Source organism: Balaenoptera ricei, chromosome 12 (genome assembly GCF_028023285.1).
Source record: "Balaenoptera ricei isolate mBalRic1 chromosome 12, mBalRic1.hap2, whole genome shotgun sequence".
Classification (NCBI taxonomy): domain Eukaryota; kingdom Metazoa; phylum Chordata; class Mammalia; order Artiodactyla; family Balaenopteridae; genus Balaenoptera; species Balaenoptera ricei.
In genome coordinates, this window is record NC_082650.1 from 47965199 (window position 1) to 47985283 (window position 20085).

Sequence of the window (20085 nt, forward strand, 5' to 3'; positions counted from 1 at the left end):
AGCTACTTCTTCATGTGTGTGATTTTCTCTGGCACTAGGGACTCTGCCTCTAGCTTGTCAGAGGAGGAGTTTAAAACGGGAAAACTTTAGTCAACCAACATTGTTTTCATTGAAAAATATACATCCTATTTAGCTTAACTTTTTTATTGAAGGGACAGTTGTTTTAAACTCAATTTATCAGTTACCATCATGAGCTGTGTTATAAGCATCTCAAAGCCAAATCCACTAGTGCCTCTAAGTGCAAGTTCACGGTTACCCCCTAAGAAAGCAGTACATGCACTAAATGTAATTTTGACTTTCTCTATAAGGGTAAGTAAAGTACAAGGGCTTAGTCCCTTACCAGGAAGGACTCCATCTTACTGCAGAGATGATTAGGAATACAGTTAGAACCAGTATATTGTACAGACATTTCTCATTTTTCCCACTTGACTGACCTTTGGTTATGTCAAGGTCCCTGCTCATAAGCATCCAAAATGCCCTCTTCTTCCTATCTTTTTCTCCTTCTTTTATGACACCTTTTCTTCCTTCCTCTTCCTGTCCAATTACCCACAAGCACACACCTGCCTGGATTATTGGCTTCCTCCGGGCATCATTGTCTTTGAGATGCTAGCAATGATATTAGCAAAGGCAAGTCCTCTTTCCCTGGTGCATCTTATGCTTTAGAGTGGAGTAAATATAAGATTGGCCTTTGGCTTCACTAATATGCATTATTCTTCTGTGTTATAAGCATTACTCTGATGCATTAATACATCAAAAGCTATCCTTATTTTGAAGAGGACCTAAAAAGCCACTTGAACACTTCCAGGTCTTTTAAATGAAATGACCATGAGAAACAGGGTGAAAGAGAAAGAAAATTCTCTCACATATCCCCCTCTTCCCACTAATTACCAAAGGCTTCAGGCCTTGGAATCAAATCACTTCTGGGACCCAAGAGCTATTGGCCCAAAATATCTGGCAGTTAATGCTAATACTTTTCATTTTATCATCAGTTTTATAGTTCAGTCTTCCTAAAATGCCAAGTGATTAGTGATGACTCAGTGAAAATGTGTTTAAATTGCCAAAACTTTGAATTTTACACATTTTTCTTAATAGAGAAATTGAGTCTAAGCCAATATTTCCTGTACCAACACTAAAATCTAGCAAGTATTCATTTAAAGGGAGAAGTGATTATTTTTCAAAAAGAATTCTACCCCAAATCCAAATTAAACAATTTGCTCATTTCTGCTCCTGTTTTCTGGTCTCCATTTTAATTACTCTTATTTGGGCGTCTGAATATACTCATAACTCTTACCTATCAGGAGATAAAAGGAACGGGAAAGCAAGCCTGCCATTTTTACTTCAAAGTCAGAATCAGCATGCTAAATCTACTTCCCAAGTCCTCCTTGAAAGCCTTCAGTAAATTTTCTATAAATTATTCCAGGGGTATTGACAGAGAGCATGACTTTCATTTTTAGCTTTTATCCATAGCATAGAGGATCTTACTGGTATGGAGATAACTCTTTAAGTTCTTTAAGTTCTTTAACTGTAGTTGGGGTGGGAGGTGGGGAGGAGAACACAAATTGAATAAAGACTACCTCTGAGTGCATTCATCTACTGATTTTCCATTCAGAGGTTCACAGATAATCAACAACGTACAGAATAAATTTGTCTTTTGGGAGTTCTAATCAGCTGAAGAAAAACCAACTCCAAAGTTCTAAGTTTTTAAAACACAGGATTATGGCAAGTCCATACACTGACTCTGACTCTATCAACTGGATTTCTTCGCATTGCCCATTATTCTGATCCCATTTCTACACCCGCACACAATCCTTTAGTTCTTAATTTTTGTTGACTCTCTAACAAACAACACAGGGGTTTGGGGTGCCCACCATCCCACACAGTTGAAAATACGCATATAGATTTTGGCTCACCAAGGACTTAACTACTAATAGCCTACTTCTGTTGATCAGAAGCCTTGCCAATAACCTAAACACTTGATTAACACGTTTTATAAGTTATATGTATTATACACTCTATTCTTACAGTAAAGTAAGCTAGAAAAAAAATGTTTTTAAGAAAATCATAAGGAAGAGAAAATACATTTACAGTACATATATGTGTTTATTGAAAAGAATCTGCATGGAAGTGGACTTGCGTGGTTCAAACCTGTGTTGTTCAAGGGTTAACTGTAGTACCAACAGTCAATGGCAAAGGTTTCCAAATTTTATAAGGCAATAATAGTTTTAAAATACTGATAATGGTTTTTCGATCCACCTCCTAGAGTAATGAAAATAAAAACAAAAATAAACAAATGGGACTTAATTAAACTCAAACCTTTTTGCACAGCAAAGGAAATCATAAATGAAACAAAAAGACAATCCTCAGAATGGGCAAAAATATTTGCAAATGAAGCAACTGACAAGGGTTTAATCTCCAAAATATACAAACAGCTTATGCAGCTCAATATCAAAAAAACAACCCACCTAATCAGAAATGGGCAGATCTAAATAGACATTTCTCCAAAGAAAACATACAGATGGTTAAAAAACACATGAAAAGATGCTCAACATCACTAATTATTAGAGAAATGCAAATCAAAACTACAATGAGGTATCACCTCACACCAGCCAGAATGGCCATCATCAAAAAATCTACAAACAATAAATGCTGGAGAGGGTATGAAGAAAAGGGAACCCACCTACATTGTTGGTGGGAATGTAAACTAGTACAGCCACTATGGAGAACAGTATGGAGGTTCCTTAAAAAACTAGAAATAGTGCTACCATATGATCCAGCAATCCCTGGGCATGTATCCAGAGAAAACCATAATTCAAAAAGATACAAGCACCCTAATGTTCATGGCAGCATTATTTACAATAGCCAGGACATGGAAGCAACCTAAATGTCCATCAACAAAGAAATGGATAAAGAAGATGTGGTCCATATATACAATGGAATATTACCCAGCCATAAAAAAGAACAAAATAATGCCATTTGCAGCAATATGGATAGACCTAGAGATTGTCAGACTGAGTGAAGTCAGAGAACGACAAATATCATATGATATCACTTACATGTAGAATCTAAGAAAAGGCTACAAATGAACTTATCTACAAAACAGAAATAGAGTTACAGATGTAGAAAATAAACCTATGGTTACTGGGGGATAAAAGGCGGGGAGGGATAAATTGGAAGATTGGGATTGAAACATACACACTTTTATACATAAAATAGATAACTAATAAGGACCTACTGTATGGCACAGGTAATGCTATACTCTATAATGACCTATATGGGAAAGAAGCTAAAAAAGAGTGTATATATGTATATGTATAACAAATTCACTTTGCTGTACACCTGAAACTAACACAACATTGTAAATCTACTATACCCCTATAAAAATTAAAAAAAATAAAACAAAATAAAATTTTGGTACTTTCTAAAATAAAATAAAATAAAAGTCTCAAAATAGCTTCATTTATAGGAAAGTCACATATTATTAATGACTTGACAAGTGTGGAAGGACAGGATTATTCAATAAATGATGTTGGAAAAAAACTGCTTATCTTTTTAAGATCTTTACCTCAGTGTTTTCAAATAAATATAGATTAATCAAAAAAGGTAAATATAAAAATTACAGAGAAATTAGAAGAAAGTAGAAATTAAAAATATCAAATGTTAGGAATGGCATAATATCTAACATTAGAGATAATGGGATAAAATCCAAATAAAAGATAAACAATTTTACACACACACAGTAATTTTTGATCATTAAAAAATAAGAGAGGAACCAAGATGGCAGAGTAGAAGGACGTGCTCTCACTCCCTCTTGCGAGAACACCAGAATAACAACTAGCTGCTGGACAATCATCGACGGGAAGACACTGGAACTCAACAAAAAAGATACCCCACATCCAAAGACAAAGGAGAAGCCACAATGAGATGGTAGGAGGGGCACAATCACAGTAAAATCAAATCCCATAACTGCTGGGTGGGTGACTCACAAACTAGAGAACACATACCACAGAAGTCCACCCACTGGAGTGAAGGTTCTGAGCCCTACGTCAGGCTTCCCAACCTGGGGGTCCGGCAACAAGAGGAGGAATTCCTAGAGAATCAGACTTTGAAGCCTAGTGGGAGTTGATCACAGGACTTCGACAGGACTGGGAGAAACAGAGACTCCACTTGTGGAGGGCACACAAAAAGTAGTGTGCACATCGGGACCCAGGAGAAGGAGCAGTGACCCCAGGGCAGACTGAACCAGACCTACCTGCTAGTGTTGCAGGGTCTCCTGCAGAGGCAGTGGTGGGGGGGGGGGGTGCTGTGGCTCACTGTGGGGACAAGGACACTGACAGCAGAAGTTCTGGGAAGTACTCCTTGGTGTGAGCCCTCCCAGAGTGTGTCATTAGCCCCACCAAAGAGCCCAGGTAGGCTCAAGTGTTCGGTTGCCTCAGGCCAAACAGCCAACAGGGAGGGAACCCAGCCCCACCCATCAACAGTCAAGTGGATTAAAGTTTTACTGAGCTCTGCCCACCAGAGCAACAGTCAGCTCTACCTACCAAACAGTCCCTCCCATCAAGCCTCTTAGATAGCCTCATCCACCAGAGGGCAGACAGCAGAAGCAAGAAGAACTATAATCCTGCAGCCTGTGGAACAAAAACCACATTCACAGAAAGACAGACAAGATGAAAAGGCAGAGGGCTATATACCAGATGAAGGAACAAGATAAAACCCCAGAAAAACAACTAAATGAAATGGAGATAGGAAACCTTCCAGAAAAAGAATTCAGAATAATGATAGTGAAGATGATCCAGGACCTTGGAATAAGAATGGAGGCAAAGATCGGGAAGATGCAAGAAATGTTTAACAAAGACCTAGAAGAATTAAAGAAAAAACAGAGATGAACAATACAATAACTGAAATGAAAACTACACTAGAAGTAATGAATAGCAGAATAACTGAGGCAGAAGAACGGATAAGTGACCTGGAAGACACAATGGTGGAATTCACTCCTGTGGAACAGAATAAAGAAAAAAGAATGAAAAGAAATGAAGACAGCCTAAGAGACCTCTGGGACAACATTAAACACAACAACATTCGCATTATAGGGGTCCCAGAAGGAGAAGAGAGAGAGAAAGGACCAGAGAAAATATTTGAAGAGATTATAGTCGAAAACTTCCCTAACATGGGAAAGGAAATAGCCACCCAAGTCCAGGAAGCGCAGAGAGTCCCATACAGGATAAACCCAAGGAGAAACATGCCGAGACACATAGTAATCAAATTGGCAAAAATTAAAGACAAAGAAAAATTATTGAAAGCAGCAAGGGAAAAATGACAAATAACATACAAGGGAACTCCCATAAGGTTAACAGCTGATTTCTCAGCAGAAACTCTAGAAGCCAGAGGGAGTGGCATGATATACTTAAAGTGATGAAAGGGAAGAACCTACAACCAAAATTACTCTACCCAGCAAGGATATCATTCAAATTCGATGGAGAAATCAAAAGCTTTACAGACAAGCAAAAACTAAGAGAATTCAGCACCAACAAACCAGCTCTACAACAAATGCTAAAGGAACTTCTCTAAGTGGGAAACACAAGAGAAGAAAAGGACCTACAAAAACAAACTCAAAACAATTAAGAAAATGGTCATAGGAACATACATATCAATAATTACCTTAAACGTGAATGGATTAAATGCTCCAACCAAAAGACACAGGCTTGCTGAATGGATACAAAAACAAGACCCATATATATGCTGTCTACAAGAGACCCACTTCAGACCTAGGGACACATACAGACTGAAAGTGAGGGGATGGAAAAAGATATTCCATGCAAAGGAAATCAAAAGAAAACTGGAGTAGCTATACTCATATCAGATAAAATAGACTTTAAAATAAAGAATGTTACAGGAGACAAGGAAGGACACTACATAATGATCAAGGGGTCAATCCAAGAAGAAGATATAACAATTATAAATATATATGCACCCAACATAGGAGCACCTCAATACATAAGGCAACTGCTAACAGCTATAAAAGAGGAAATCAACAGTAACAATAATAGTGGGGGACTTTAACACCTCACTACACCAATGGACAGATCATCCAAAATGAAAATAAATAAGGAAACAGAAGCTTTAAATGATACACTAGACCAGATAGATTTAATTGATATTTATACGACATTCCATCCAAAAACAGCAGATTACACTTTCTTCTCAAGTGAGCACGGAACATTCTCCAGGATAGATCACATCTAGGGTCACAAATCAAGCCTCAGTAAATTTAAGAAAATTGAAATCATATCAAGCATCTCTTCTGACCACAACGTTATGAGATTAGAAATGAATTACAGGGAAAAAAACGTAAAAAAGACAAACACATGGAGGCTAAACAATACGTTACTAAATAACCAAGAGATCACTGAAGAAATCAAAGAGGAAATCAAAAAATACCTAGAGACAAATGACAATGAAAACAAGATGACCCAAAACCTATGGGATGCAGCAAAAGCAGTTCTAAGAGGGAACTTTATAGCTATACAAGCCCACCTCAAGAAACAAGAAAAATCTCAAGTAAACAATCTAACCTTACACCTAAAGGAACTAGAGAAAGAAGAACAAACAAAACCCAAAATTCACAGAAGGAAAGAAATCATAAAGATCAGAGCAGAAATAAATGAAATAGAAACAAAGAAAACAATAGCAAAGATCAATAAAAATAAAAGCTGCTTCTTTGAGAAGATAAACAAAATTGATAAACCATTAGCCATACTCATCAAGAAAAAGAGGGAGAGGACTCAAATCAGTAAAATTAGAAATGAAAAAGGAGAAGTTACAACAGACACCGCAGAAATACAAAGCATCCTAAGAGACTACTACAAGCAACTGTATGGCAATAACATGGACAACCTGGAAGAAATGGACAAATTTTTAGAAAGATATAACCTTCCAAGACTGAACCAGGAAGAAACAGAAAATATGAACAGACCAATCACAAGTAATGAAATTGAAACTGTGATTAAAAATCTTCCAACAAAGTCCAGGACCAGATGGCTTCACAGGTGAATTCTATCAAACATTTAGAGAAGAGCTAACACCCATCCTTCTCAACCTCTTCCAAAAAATTGCAGAGGAAGGAACACTCCCAAACTCATTCTATGAGGCCACCATCACCCTGATACCAAAACCAGACAAAGATACTACAAAAAAAAGAAAATTACAGACCAATATCACTGATGAATATAGATGCAAAAATCCTCAACAAAATACTAGCAAACAGAATCCAACAACACATTAAAAGAATCATACACCATGATGAAGTGGGATTTATCCCAGGGATGCAAGGATTCTTCAATATACGCAAATCAATCAACGTGATACACCATATTAACAAATTGAAGAATAAAAACCATATGATCATCTCAATAGATGCAGAAAAAGCTTTGACAAAATTCAACACCCATTTATGATAAAAACTCTCCAGAAAGTGGGCATAGAGGGAACCTACCTCAACATAATAAAGGCCATATATGACAAACCCACAGCAAACATCATTCTCAAAGGAGAAAAACTGAAAGCATTTCCTCTTAAGATCAGGAACGAGACAAGGATGTCCACTCTCACCACTATTATTCAACATAGTTTTAGAAGTCCTAGCCACGGCAATCAGAGAAGAAAAAGAAATAAAAGGAATACAAATTGGAAAAGAAGAAGTAAAACTGTCACTGTTTGCAGATGACATGATACTATACATAAAGAATCCTAAAAATGCCACCAGAAAACTACTAGAGCTAATCAATGAATTTAGTAAAGTTGCAGGATACAGTATTAATGCACAGAAATCTCTTGCATTCCTATACACTAATGATGAAAAATCTGAAAGAGAAATTATGGAAACACTCCCATTTACCATTGCAACAAAAAGAATAAAATACCTAGGAATAAACCTACCTAGGGAAACAAAAGACCTGTATGCAGAAAACTGTAAGACACTGATGAAAGAAATTAAAGATGATACAAACAGATGGAGAGATATACCATGTTCTTGGATTGGAAAAATCAATATTGTGAAAATGACTATACTACCCAAAGCAATCTACAGATTCAATGCAATCCCTATGAAATTACCAATGGCATTTTTTACGGATCTAGAACTAATCATCTTAAAATTTCTATGGAGACACAAAAGACCCCGAATAGCCAAAGCAGTCTTGAGGGGAAAAAACGGAGCTGGAGGAATCAGACTCCCTGACTTCAGACTATACTATAAAGCTACAGTAATCAAGACAATATGGTACTGCCACAAAAACAGAAACATAGATCAATGGAACAAGACAGATAGCCCAAAGATAAACCCATACACCTATGGTCAACTGATGTATGACAAAGGAGGCAAAGATATACAATGGAGAAAAGACAGTGTCTTCAATAAGTGGTGCTGGGAAAACTGGACAGCTACATGTAAAAGAATGAAATTAGAACACTCCCGAACACCACACACAAAAATAAACTCAAAATGGATTCGAGACCTAAATGTAAGACCGGACACCATAAAATTCTTAGAGGAAAACATAGGAAGAACACTCCTTGACATATATCACAGCAAGATCTTTTTGATCCACCTCCTAGAGTAATGGAAATAAAAACAAAAATAGACAGATGGGACCTAATGAAACTTCAAAGCTTTTGCATAGCAAAGGAAACCATAAACAAGACAAAAAGACAACCCTCAGAATGGGAGAAAATATTTGCAAATGAATCAATGGACAAAGGATTAATCTCCAAAATATATAAACAGCTCATGCAGCTCAATATTAAAGAAACAACCCGAGCCAAAAATGGGCAGAAGACCTAAATAGACATTTCTCCAAAGAAGACATACAGATAGCCAAGAAGCACATGAAAAGCTGCTCAACGTCACTGATTATTAGAGAAATGCAAATGAAAACTACAATGAGTGAGTAATATTCCATTGTATATATGTGCCACATCTTCTTTATCCATTCATCCGATGATGGACACTTAGGTTGCTTCCATGTCCTGGCTATTGTAGATAGAGCTGCAATAAACATTTTGGTATATGACTCTTTTTGAACTATGGTTTTCTCAGGGTATATGCCCAGTAGTGGGATTGCTGGGTCGTATGGTAGTTCTATTTTTAGTTTTTTAAGGAATCTCCATACTGTTCTCCATAGTGGCTGTATCAATTTACATTCCCACCAACAGTGCAAGAGGGTTCCCTTTTCTCCACACCCTCTCCAGCACTTATTGTTTGTAGATTTTTTGATGATGGCCATTCTGACCGGTGTGAGATGATATCTCATTGTAGTTTTGATTTTCATTTCTCTAATGATTAATGATGTTGAGCATTCTTTCATGTGTCTGTTGGCAATCTGTATGTCTTCTTCAGAGAAATGTCTATTTAGGTCTTCTGCCCATTTTTGGATTGGGTTGTTTGTATTTTTGTTATTGAGCTGCATGAGCTGCTTGTATATTTTAGAGATTAATCCTTTGTCAGTTGCTTCATTTGCAAATATTTTCTCCCATTCTGAGGGTTGTCTTATGGTTTCCTTTGCTGTGCAAAAGCTTTTAAGTTTCATTAGGTTTCATTGTAACATTAGGTCTTCAATTTTTTTATTTTTGTTTTTATTTCCATTTCTCTAGGAGCTGGGTCAAAAAGGATCTTGCTGTGATTTATGTCATAGAGTGTTCTGCCTATGTTTTCCTCTAAGAGTTTGATAGTGTCTGGCCTTACACTTAGGTCTTTAATCCATTTTGAGTTTATTTTTGTATATGGTGTTAGGGGGTGTTCTTATTTCATTGAGTTATTTGTAATGAGGTGGATGGAGTTAGAGTCTGTCATACAGAGTGAAGTAAGTCAGAAAGAGAAAAACAAATACAGTATGCTAACACATATTTATGGAATCTAAGGAAAAAAAAAAAAAGGTCATGAAGAACCTAGTGGCAAGACGGGAATAAAGACACAGACCTACTAGAGAATGGACTTGAGGATATGGGGAGGGGGAAGGGTAAGATGTGACAAAGTGAGAGAGTGGCATGGACATATATACACTACCAAACGTAAAATAGATAGCCAGTGAGAAGCAACCGCATAGCACAGGGAGATCAGCTCTGTGCTTTGTGACCACCTAGAGGGGTGGGATAGGGAGGGTGGGAGGCAGGGAGATGCAAGAGGGAAGAGAGATGGGAACATATGTATATGTATAACTGATTCACTTTGTCATAGAGCAGAAACTAACACACCATTGTAAAGCAATTATACTCCAATAAAGATGTTAAAAAAAAAAAAAAGGAAAAGGGAGGGAGGGGGATAATTTAGGAGTTTGGGATGAACAGATATACACTATTATATGTATATATAAAAATAAACAACAAGGATCTACTAACCAGTTTAAAAAAAAAAATTCAATGAGGTATCACCTCACACCAGTTACAATGGGCATCATCAGAAAATCTACAAACAACAAATGCTGGAGAGGGTGTGGAGAAAAGGGAACCTTCTTGCACTGTTGGTGGGAACATAAATTGATACAGCCACTATGGAGAACAGTATGGAGGTTCCTTAAAAAACTAAAAATAGAATTACCATATGATCCAGCAATCCCACTACTGGGCATATACCCAGAGAAAACCATAATTCAAAAAGACACATCCACCCCAGTGTTCATTGCAGCACTATTTACAATAGCCAGGTCATGGAAGCAACCTAAATGCCCATCGACAGATAAATGGATGAAGAAGATGTGGTATATATATATACAAAGGAATATTACTCAGCCATAAAAAAGAACGAAATTGAGTCATTTGTTGAGACGTGGATGGATCTAGAGACTGTCATACAGAGTGAAGTAAGTCAGAAAGAGGAAAACAAATATCGTATATTAACATATGTATGTGGAACCTAGAAAAGGGGTACAGATGAACCAGTTTGCAGGGCAGAAGTTGAGACACAGATGTAGAGAACAAACGTATGGACACCAAGGAGGCAAAACCACGGTGGGGTGGGGATCGTGGTGTGCTGAATTGGGCGATTGGGATTGACATGTATACACTGATGTGTATAAAATTGATGACTAATAAGAACCTGCAGTATAAAAAAACAAACTAATACTAAACTTTCTTTGGGTTATTTGTATGGAAATATGTTAATATAAATGTTCCAGACATTACATTAAATTTCTAAAAATCTTATATGTTCTGGTATAATGTTATAAGTCATAATTCTAGTTATTACTTTAAAATGTATATCTCAGAAATAACTAAATTTCCTTGTAATTGATTATGAACTTTCATAAAATCTTTAACCATGGTCATTTTTAAGTCTTTTGTCATTTACAGACAGTTCTGGGTGTACTCTGATGCTTTTGCAAAAATGTTCCTAAAAAAGGTTTTGATCTTCAAGGAATTCATGGAAAAGACTCTGACAAGTACAGGTTTCTGGTAACTGAGTATACTGCTGAATGGAATGAATATGCATTTTCAGAACTCTAATGGAAAACTGATGAATTCATAAAAATGCTAACAAAAGATCAAGATGAAAAAAAATTAATTACATGGGACTGAGTGAACTGATGAGGATGATTATAATTTTTGTGACTTTCTGTTTGAATTAAAAAAAAAATCCCACAAGGACTCAGAGGCAAAAAATATACAAATCAATTTTCACTGCAAATTAAAGGAGCTGTTACAGTGGAGGATTACTGGACTGAATGTCAATATTATGACATAGTATGAGTGTGTTTCATGTTTGGCAATTGCAATCATTGTTGCTTTTGTTGTGGTCATCCATTTACAATGCTTGGTGTCAGTTTATTTATCTCTTGTAAAAATAAAATACAGTGTGTGTGTGTGAGTTGTGGGAAAAAAAAAAAAAAGCTCAGGAGTTATCACTTCCATCCTCACAACAGAATAAAATCTGAGTAAACTAAAAAATAAAATAAAATCATAAAGGATAAAATATTTAGGCATGACCTTAACAAAATAAGTGTGAGACATGTACATGGAAAACTACAAAATACTGTTGAAAGAAAATAAAGAAGACATAATAAATGGGAAAAAAAATCCCAGGTTCATTGATCAGAAGGCCTAATACTGTTAAGGTAACTATACTTTCCAAATGGAGCAACAGATTCAATGAATCTGTGTCAAAATTCCAGTTGCCTCTTTTTTTCAGTAATTGACAAGCTGATACTAAAATTAATTGAAAATGCAAGGAATCCAGGATAATCAAAATAACCTTGAAAAGAACAAAATTTGGAGTATCCAACTTACCGTTCTTCAGTTCAAAACTCACATACAGCTATGATAATCAAGGCATTGTGGCGCTGGCATAAGGCTAAACATATAGGTCGATGGAATAGAATTTAGTTACCAAATATGAATCCTTACATTTTGGCCAGTTGATTTTACATGTTTGCCAAGACAATTCAATGTGGATTTTTTTTCTCACAAATGTTGCTAGGACAAGTGGATATCCACACGCAAGTTGGACTCCAACCTCACACCATATACCAATTGACTCAGAGTGGAACATAGACTTAAATATAAAAGCTAAAACTTTAGAATAAAACATAGGAGTAAATCTTCATGACCTTCAGTTAAACCATGGTTTCTAGTTTATGACACCAAAAGGACAAGTGACAGAAGAAATAAATTGAACTTCTTCAGCATTTAAAACTTTTGTGATTCAAAGCCTACTATCAAGAAAGTGAATAGACAACCCAAAGAATGGGATAAAATATTTGTAAATTATAAAGCTGATAAGAGTGTCTTATCCAGAATAAAGGACTCTTATAACTCAAAAATTAAAAAATCAAATATTTCAATTAAAAAGTTAAATAATTTGAATAGATATTTCTCTAAAGAAGATATATACATATAGTAAGCACATAAAAAGATGCTCAAAACCTTTGACCATTAGGGAAATGCAAACTTATGCACAGTGAGGTAAACTTCACAAATCTTAAAGGCATTCAGCTAAAGGAAAGAAGAAGTTTGAAAAGACCATATATTGTGTGATTCCATTTATATGACACTTTGGAAAAGGGGAAACTATAGAGATAGTAAGCAGATTAGTGTTTACCAGGGGCTTGAGAAAGAGGATGGTTAAATACGTGAAGTGAAAATGTGTGTCGGGTGTATGTATATTTCTGAAATATATCTCTGTACTGTCTTCACAACTGTTTTGTAAATCTAAAACTGTTCTAAATTTTAATAGTTTATTTTTGAAAAGTCATTTCTGAGCTTAATATAAAGAACATTAGCAATATTGTAATATTCCCTGCATGCATATCCCCAACTTCATCCTCTTCCCTACCCACTGAAGGTGTTATTTATTATTTTTAAGTTTCTATTCATCATTCCCTTATTTTTCCTTATTATTTTTCTCTCTACATTTCTATTTCCAAATAACATACTGTTCAGCTTTGCTCATCTTCAAACTTAGATAAATATAAGTGTATAAATTAATCCATATCACTAGCATAATCATGAGAAAACATGGGACAAATCCACATTTTGGAACATTCTACAAAATATTTGACCAGTACTTTTCAAAAGGGTAAAGTTCGGGGCTTCCCTGGTGGCGCAGTGGTTGAGAATCTGCCTGCCAACGCAGGGGTCACGGGTTCGAGCCCTGGTCTGGGAAGATCCCACGTGCCGCGGAGCGGCTGGGCCCGTGAGCCACAATTACTGAGCCTGCGCGTCTGGAGCCTGTGCTCCGCAACAAGAGAGGCCGCGATAGTGAGAGGCCCGCGCACCGTGATGAAGAGTGGCCCCCACTTGCCGCAACTGGAGAAAGCCCTCGCACAGAAACGAAGACCCACCCAACACAGCCATAAATAAATAAATTTTAAAAAAAGGGTAAAGTTCATGAAAAATAAGTGAAGACTGAGAAAGTGTTGCAGATTGGGAGAATACCTGATGTGGCGGGTAGACCCTAAGATGGTACCCGATGATCCCCACCTCTTGGTATACCACTTTGTGTTCTAATCCCTGCTCATGTGTGTGGGCAGGAACTGTGACTTGCCCACATGGCAAGGAACAGAATGCAACCTCTAGACAATGGCCAGTAAGGAACGGAGGCCCTTGGTCCAACAGACTGCAGGTAATTGAATTCTAACAATCGTGTGAGTTTGGAAGGGGATTCTTCCTTGGCTGAGCCTTCTGTTGAAACTTTATCCTTGGACATTATCTACATCTGGATTCTTCACCCACACAAACTTTGAGACAATATGTGTGTAATTTTAAGATGCTAAATTATGTGGTAATTTATTATTAGCAAAAAAAATTATGTGATACATATGGCAAATAAATGTAATGTTGTGCCCTGGAATATTGGAAAAGAAAAATGATCTTAGTTGGCAAACCTACTGATAAAATATCAAGAAAGTCCAGACTTCCTTTAGTAGTTTTTTGCCACTGTTAATTTCTCAGTTTTTATAAACTATGGTGATATAAGAAAAAAATAATAAGTTAAAAAAAGAAAATATTGAAAATAAATTTCAGGAAGTTTTACAAAGGAAATGTATGTATTTCATACAAGCACACAAAAGAAACACCAAGACTAGCATAAGTAACTGGATATAGGACTTAAATTATTTTGTCTTTGGTTAAAAATCATATGTTTAAGTTATCTAGTGATAAAAGAAATGAAAAATTGTCTAAGCTCATTGGTACTATCCTTTTAAATTATATATAGATATGTAAACACTGTACATACTTTAGACAAAGAGATCATATGCATACATAAATAATAAAAGAAGTGGGATATTTCTATTAGCAGTTTTTTAGCTATTAATGAAGTATAGAGTTTACAAATAAAAACATCCAATATTGGTGATGATGGACATCTTCAAACACTGTTGGTGACAGTGAAAAATATCCACTTTGGAAAGAATGTGGCAATGCTTATATAATAAGATATAAAATGGGACCCTTTGTTTATCAGTTTTGGTTGGGGTCTCAAGAGAATAGATGATAACTGACCCCTTATTCTATAGTAAAGTGCTAGACCATCTGCAGAATTTGCAAAGAAAGTGTCCAAGTGTACAAGAACTCAACACATCATCCACCTCCTGGCTATATAAACAAAGACCAATAATTTAATTACGGAAGTTGAAGGCTTAAGAGAGGATTTATTTGGAGAAACATGGAGGTGCTGTGGTCCCATGGGGGTGGTGCTAGTCTTTTTTTGCCTCAAGAGTAGTGAGAAATGATTTAAAGAGGCAACTCGGAAAGCTTGGTGTGATTTCTCGAAGTTGGTGGTCAATGGGCGTTGAAGGGGTGGCCTTGTAGAGGAGCATCTGATAAACCTGAGATATCTAGCCATAAAGAACCTGGCTGAAGGAGCCTGTGACATCAGTGTAGATGGGACTCTTTGACAGAGTCAGAGGTGTGTGCGTGTGTCTGTGTCTGTGTGTAGGGAATGTGATGGGAGATTGTTGGAGGACTTAGATTAGGAAGTGAAGTGATGTGATTGGATTTACACTTTTAAAAGCTGACTCAGGCTGAGGAGTGGATTAATAATAATTGTAGTTGTGATGGTTAATTTTATGTGTCAATTTAACTAGACCATTAGGTGCCCAGACATTTGGTCAAACATTATTCTGGGCACCTAATGATCTAGTCAAGGGAGAATTCAGTGTTGGGAGTTCTGTGGAGTGTTTTTGGATGAGATTAACACTTGAATTGGTAGACTGAATAAAGAAGATTTCCTTCCCTGATATGGGTGGCAATTATCTAATCAATTAAACACCTGAATAAAATTAAAAAGGCTGAGTAAGAGAGAACTCCTGCCTGAATGTTTGAGCTGGGACATCAGTCTTTTCCTGCTTTAAGACTGGAACTGAAAAATCAGCTCCTCTTAGGTCTTGAGCCTTTCAGATTTCACACTGGAACTTACACTATTGGCTCTCCTGGTTCTCAGATCTTTGAAGTTGGACTGAAGTTTAAACTATTAATATTAGCTCACCTAGTCCTCAGGCCTTTGAACTTGGACTGGAACGATACCATAATAATTACTAACTTTGACTGTTTCTTGTACTAGGTGCTACCCATTGGCTCCCCTGGCTCTCCAGCTTGCTGACTGCAGATCTTAGGACTTTTCAGACTCCATAATCATGTGAGTCAATTCCTTATAATATATCTCTTTCTAAATATGTGTCTACATATTCTGTTGGTTCTGTTTTTCAGGAGAGCCCTGAATAATACAGTAATAATAATTACTAACATTAAGTGTTTCTTGTACTAGATGCTATCCAAATGTTTTATGTTTACATATATCAATCTATGTAATCTTCACAATGACTCTATAATAGATACTATAATGGTCATCATTTTAAAGATAAGGTAATTGACAGAACTAGTTAGAGGTCAGGTCAGGTCCAAGATTCTCATTCATACAGTCTACTTTCTGCACTCACTCCCCTACCCCCTAGTCTATACTCCACAGTAACAAAAAATGATTATGGTTAGGGACAATGATGGAAGCAGGGAGACCATTATAAGGCTCTTGCCAATCAGGCAAGAGATGACAGTGGCTAAGACTAGGCTTAGAGCGGATTGTAACTACATATTGAAGGTGTGGTATAAGAGACAAGTGCCAAACACAGCAGTGGACATGTAAGCTGTGAAAGCAAAGCAAAGGAAAAGAAAACCAACACAGATTTTTGGAATTAACTTGTTACTCTAGCATACCTAAACTATCCTTTCTTATGATTTTGATTCTTTTTCCACATCATGTTTTAATGCATTTGAAATTTTATATATCCATTAGACGTATACACATTATAATTATATAAATATATAATAGATAAATTAATAGATAAAACATATATATATATATACAGCTTTGTTTATGTGGGTACATTTATTTTACCAAGAGGGTTTATAGTTATCAATTCTCAAAGAGGCTTGTATCCTCACAAAAGTTTAAGAGCATGGGTTTAAAGAGTCCCGATCATGAGTTTCTGGGGTACAGTACTGACACCTGAACCCCACTGGAGCCAAAGAACTACCTGGTGTGTTCTTGAGTGGAACCCTGATCACTGAGAATAAAAATGATGGGCAGCTCCTGAAGCAGAGCAGATGCTAAATGTCATTGATAAATGGCATTTATCAAGAAAGGAAGATAGGAGATTTGGACAGAGATAGGAATACTGGGACAAAGAATCAGGAATCCTGCTTTGAGCATTCCAAGTTTGAAAGCCTTTATGCTTCTAAGCAGAGAGCCAGACTATGTGGTTTCATATAAGAGTCTGGAGCTCAAGGGAGAATTCAATGCGGAGATGTAAATTTTAGTGGTATCGGTTTATGGGTGATATTTAAAACCATGAGACTAGAAGCCATGAGACTAGGAAGAGTGTCTAAATAAAGAATAGAAGGCGGCTCAGAGCCAAGCCTTTCCAACATTTGAAGCTTTGAAGTAGGAGGCAAAATTAGTGAGGGAGACAGAAAAGGAGTAGATAGAGGGGTTAGAGGAAAATCAGGAAATGGAAGTATTCCAATACCCAAAGGAAGAAAGTATTTCAAGGAGAGAGAGGGGAATGATGCTGAGGGAGCAAGATGAAGGATGAGGAGTGACAACTGGCAGGATGGAGGCTGAGGGTGAGCTGGACCAGAGTTGTTTCAGCAGTGATTGAGAAAAAACCTCATTGAAGTAGATTGAGGAGCGATTCAAGGTTAGGAAAAGCAGACAAGAAATGAAGACAGTTAAGTTAAGCAAGCCTATAAATCATTAAAACTTGCATGTTACTGGTATTAATTAATAAAACAATCCAAATCTCCTTTCATTAAAGATCTTAAAATTTTCTAGCAACAGAGTCTTAATTGGAATATTGGTGTGTCTGTTGAAGGGGTAGTGAGGGGGAGGGATTCTCTTTGGTTCTCTACTTGCCATCAGATGTCCCCAAAACCACTACGGGTCTGGTGATTCACCAGGAGGACTCAGCATATAGTCACAGTCACATCAATGATTTATTACAGTGAAAAGATGCACAGCAATATCAGCAAAGGGAAAAGGCACATGGGGTGAAGTCTGGAGGAAACCAGGTGCATGTTTCCATTAGTCATCTTCCAGTGGAGCCACACAGGAAATGCTTAACTCCTCCAGCATCAAATTGTGCCAACAGGTGTGAAATGTCTACTCGGGAAGCTCATTAGAGACTCATTACCCAAGGTTTCCACTGGGGGCTGGTCACATGGGCACCCTCGGCTGAGCACATACCAAAGTTCCACACTTTCAGAAGGAAAGCAGTTGTTCAGCATAAACCACATTGTTTGCTCAAAAAGTTCAAGCACAGTGAGCCCCTCTTATGAGTAAGGGATTGGTTGGAGCAATCCCAAAATCTAAGTTCTTCAACATCACCCAAGGGCCAACCTTGCAAGCAGGCCTTTCTAAGGACAGCAGTCTCAAGACTGCTATGTTAACACCTTTTTTGCATACCATCTGTTACAGACTAAATATTTATATCCCCCCAAATTCATATCTTGAAGTGTTAATCTCCAGTGTGATAAGTGCTTGGAGGAAAGGGCTTCAGCACGTAATTAGGTTTAGATTAGGTCATGAGGGTCTGACCCTCTTGAGAGAGTAAGTCCATTTATAAGACGCGCTCTCTCTCTCTCTCTGCATGTGCACCTAGGAAAGGGCCTCTAAGCACACAGCCAGAAGGTGGCTGTCTGCCAACCAGAAGAGAACCCTCATCAGAACCCAACTATGCTCACACCCTGATCTCAGACTTCCAGACTCCAGAACTGTGAGAAATAAATGTTTGTCGTTTAAGCGACCCAATCTATGGTATTTTGTCATAGCAGCTCCAGCAAACTAAGACAGCATCCAAAGTTAATTACCTTCTTTTCTGTCTTAATGTATTTTAGCAGTATTCTGGCTTCAGTGCATACCCATCAGAGAGGCTGGGCAAGGAGAAAGGTAATTATGAATGGGTATTATGTGGAGTTTCAGCCAGATCATCAGTGTGTCTGGCAGTAGCTAACCTGTTCCAAATGCTGATCTGAGAGCCAAAGGCACAGCTCTAGCTTAAGGAGAAGTAGTAAGGGCATGAGAGGGCCAGAACTCAAAGCAAATAGAAAATCAAATAGTAACTTTTTTTTTTTTTTTTTTTTTTACAGAAGGGGAATTAATTGTCTGTTCCAGCTCCTACCTTATACCTAGATACGAATATTTCCAATTGTTGGGAGTAAGGCCAGTCACACCCAGAGGATGGAAGGTCAAAATCCGTGTAGTTGAGGTATCTTTCACACAGAGACCTGCCCTGCTCTAGAACCAAGTCTGGTTTCTAGTAGAGGAGAAGTCTGTTCCAATTACCTGTTGCTGCATAACAAAAGACCCCACAACTTAGTGGTGGAGCCCTATATTCATTCTCATTCCATTTATTAAAAGGCAGGCACTTATTTATAATAGCCAAGATATATACAATGTAATATTAACCATAAAAAAAAAAAATGAAATCTTACCCTTTGCAAAAACATGGATGGATCTGGAAGGTGTTATGCTTAGTGAAGTAAGTCAAACAGAGAAATACAAATACTGTATGCTTTCACTTACATGTGGAATCTAAACAAACAGAAGAATGAATATTACAAAACAGAAACAGACTCAGATGCAGAGAACAAACTAGTGGTTACCAGTGGGGAAGGGGGAGGAGCAAGATAAGGGAAGGGGATTCAGAGGTACAAACTACTCTGTATAAAATAAATAAGCACAAAGGACATATTGTACAGCACAGGGAATATAGCCAATATTTCATAATAACTTTAAATGGAATATAACCTATAAAGATATCAAATCACTATGTTGTACTCCTGAAACTAATATATATTGTAAACCAACTATCAATACAATTAAAACAAACAAACAAGGTAGGCACTGTTTTTCAAAAGAAGGATACACTCTAGCACACTAAAGAGCTGCTAGACTGCCTTAATTAGTTTTTACTTCACACTTATAAAGCACTGATATTTATTATGAAAATCAAAGGACCTACAAGAACTCTTCTTGGATCTACATATGAATGATAATAATGAATGTATCTGACATATAAACAATGAAGTCAAATGGAGCTGGAT

At 37.0% G+C, this 20085-nt stretch overlaps 1 long non-coding RNA gene across 1 annotated transcript in view; it reads left to right on the plus strand.

The window, feature by feature from the left end:
- Window positions 1–20085, plus strand: part of LOC132376315 (uncharacterized) — a 164486-nt gene that overhangs the window by 127504 nt on the left and 16897 nt on the right. The window contains exon 2 of the long non-coding RNA XR_009506269.1: window positions 16049–16123. This is a non-coding gene — a long non-coding RNA (uncharacterized LOC132376315). The remainder of the gene's footprint in view (window positions 1–16048; window positions 16124–20085) is intronic.